This window comes from Lactuca sativa, chromosome 7 (assembly GCF_002870075.4).
Source record: "Lactuca sativa cultivar Salinas chromosome 7, Lsat_Salinas_v11, whole genome shotgun sequence".
Taxonomy (NCBI): Eukaryota; Viridiplantae; Streptophyta; class Magnoliopsida; order Asterales; family Asteraceae; genus Lactuca; species Lactuca sativa.
This window is the reverse complement of record NC_056629.2, coordinates 146,599,093-146,602,582: the sequence shown is the minus strand read 5'-3', so window position 1 is coordinate 146,602,582 and position 3,490 is coordinate 146,599,093.

Below are 3,490 nucleotides of genomic sequence, written 5' to 3'. Positions count from 1 at the left end.
TGCACTATGAATTCATGAGACCAGGGTTATTGGTGGTCGAGGTGAGTTGCAGAATGAGTTAATGCATGTTGTACGTGTTTAAGAAAGGATGAGTGTCTGCACGGTAGGTGGTCGTTGGTCAGAGGCCTTGTGGTAGGTAAGAAATTTTTTTTGGCTGTAATGGTGAATTCGGAGTGGTTGGCTTGTGAGAATCCTTCGGTAGTTGAGAAATTTTAGTTCGATGAATGGATTATTTTATGCTCTTTGGAAAGGGCCAACTTCGTATTCTGAGTCGTTGGCGATTTCTCCGTGTTTCAAATTGGAAATGGAGTATTCCGGGTTGCAAGTAGCACGAAAGGAGGATCGGTTGCGAGAGTTCAAGGAAGCAATACAGTATCTGAGTATGATGCCACGAGTATGAGATCAGTGGTAGAGTCGAGACATTGCGAGGTGCGGTGATGGTGCACCGGGGTATTCGAGTATAATGTCCTAAATCTCAGATTATTTTGAGTTTTAGTTTGAAATGGCAAGTAGGGTATCAATTATTTACGGTTCCGGTAGGATCCCTTCGGCCAATTGGCATCAAACGAGATTATTTGTGAATGTGGACTGCAGTAGGAAAGGTGTTTTGTTAAGATGGATGTCGTCAGAAATAGTGATGCATAAATTCGGTGAGTGTGTACACCATCTTTGGTTGGTCCGCAGGATATGATTTAATGATTGCCGTGTTGCGTTGACCTGAGGATGAGATCGTGAATTGATAAGAGCAAGTGCAGTAAGACTACGGAGAGCTGCAGTTTTAGTGAGTTAGTGAAAAGGTTGTTTTGATGCTGCAGGGAGCCATAGTACTCACTAGTCAGTGAGAGGTTGTTGTGATGCTGCGGGGAGTCGTAGTACTCACTAGTCAGTGAAAGGTTGTTGTGATGCTGCAGGGATCCGTAGTACTCACTAGTCAGTGAGAGGGTGTTGTGATGCTGCGGGGGGCGTAGTACTCACTAATTAGTGAGAGATTGTTGTGATGCTGCGGAGAGCAGTAGTACTCACTAATCAGTGACAGGTTGTTGTGATGCTGCGGAGAGACGTAGTACTCACTAGTCAGCGAGAGAGTGTTGTGATGGAGTACTCTCTATTCAGATCATGACGCGGAAGATTTTTGGGCTTGGGGAGCCCTAATATTTGAGTTTTTGAGAGCCTGATGGTCGAACCAGGGGCGAGACTGGGGTCTCCATTTTGTCATTAATTGTTATATTCTGGGTGAATTATGGTTGTCACGATCAAAGGGAATAGAAGAAGTGGTGTACGCATGAGTTACGAGTCATGAGTCATGAGTTGAGTGGTTCATTAGGACGAGTGGTTCCAATTCTGTGTCGGACCTGACTCCCAAGTTTGAGTTGGTTCCGGTGGTGCGTTGGGTAGGGAAAATGAGATTCTGGATTCAGAGATGGGATCCATGTAGAAGGGTGTTGATCTTCATCTGATATCTTAGATCGGAGTGGATCGATTTCTGATGGGTTGTAGTGTCCGGCTTGGGGTAAAGCAAACTATATGACTTATGTGTCGTAATGAGCTGAGATAGTTATTATGAGCAGGAGGGTTGTAAAGTCATTTTATTGGGTGTGAAAGGCGTAGCTCTTGGAGGTTCAACCGTTGGGTCAGGAGCTGACCTGGTACTCTGAGTTGGGAGTATTTTATCCATGTCTGTTGTTCGATGAGCGATTATCAGGGTGATATTCGGCATGGGCGGTATGCCGGGGAGATAGACCACTATAGTTTCCAGTTTTGGAGAGTCAGAGCAGGTATCTTCACGGAAAAAGGGGTCTGTCCTTCTTCGGCTTCGGAAATTTTTATTTGGTTTCGGATGTCTTGGGAGAAGGATCGTTGAATGTTAATTAGATTTTCTGGTTGAGCATCTCGGGTTATTTTTTTCGATCTATGCGAAGAAAAGGATCAATTTCGAGGGCGAAATCTAATTTAAATGAGGGAGAATTGTAACATCCTGTTCCAGATTGTTTTGTGATTTAAGGCTCGTGGGCCGTAACCTGAATATGAGAAGGTTTCGAGATTTTGAAGGAGAAATGTTTAGGCCTTCTTGGATATGGATAAGGTGTATTGTGTGAGAAAATGGTTCGGTTTGTGCTTTAGGTCCTAAGGGTATCGACAAGTGTTGGTTTGGGCTTTTCATAAATTTTGGATCTGAGCTTGAGTGGGCTCTAGGATATATAAAGTTAATAGAAGTGTAGAGCTTCTCGTTACCTTTTCGTGGATATAAAGTTCACCGAAAACGAACATCAGGTGAGGAAGATATTACACTTGGAGGTTTTCGACATAAATGGTCCCTTAAGGTGAAAGGTTGGCATGAAAGGCCGTGCATGTGAAATGGAAGCGCGTGGGTACGCCCAACGTAAGGATGATTACGCCCAACGTATAAGAGAAATGGTCGCGGGTGCTCCTTGGCGTATGCCCAGCGTACGTCCAGAGTCCATAAACCCTAAATGTAGGGTGTGCCACTATATATAGAACATTATGGTTCAAACCCTAGCCTCCATGTTTGTTCCCCAACCTCAGAGAAGCTCTTGAACGCCTTATATCTTCTTCCTTTTGGGAGATTTGGTCTTCAAGAGATTCATTTGGTGGTGTAAGCTTGGGATTTGCAAAAGAGGAAGTTGGCCAGGAAGAACTTGGGAGTTTGGAGCTCATGGATCTGGAATAACATCATCATTTGGAACTCTTTTGAGGTATAAAGTTCATAACTTTATTTAAGAATGCACAGATCTTGTGTAGTGAAGTTTTGGAGTTGTTTTGGTCCCAAGTTTGGACCTTTAATTATGTTGGAATCTCATTTTTGAGCTTAGGGTTGCCACCCTCAGAGCTAAAAGGGTCCCTTAAACAGTAAAGTTTCAATCTTGGTGGTCCTAATGAGTTCATGCATGATATCTAGCTCTTGTTATGGAAGTATGTTGTTGCCTTTTGAGTTTGAGCTTATTTGGTGGATTGCAAGTCACCAAGATTATGACTTTAAGGATTAAGAGGATGATAAGGACCTGGATCTGAGTTTGTAGCCTCTGGAATGAACTAATAAGCACTTAATGGAAAAAGGGCTTATCAGGAAGGTTATGCTGAGCATACGTGTAGGTACGCCCAGCGTACTTTCCAGCGAGTCGGTACACTTGGCGTTCACAGGTGTACGCCCGCATAACTTGTCTGTGTTATACTTTGTATTTTGGGCCATCCTATGGGCCATGCCTTGAGCTATTGGGCTATCAATAGTATGAAGTTATGGGCCAAGTATATATTTAGGCTTAGGGTGAGGCCCATTGGAGGGAGTAGGCCCAGTTTAGCAAAGTGGGCCTTTAGTGGTCTTGGGGGGTTTATCTAATGTTGGACCTGCCATTTAGTTTGAGAATTGGGCCTTGAGAGGGCCCATTTATTATTGGGCCTTGGTGGGCCCAATGAGTTTAGGGCAGTGATGAGTCGGTTATTGATCAACCTCTAGACCCAATGAGTGAGAGTT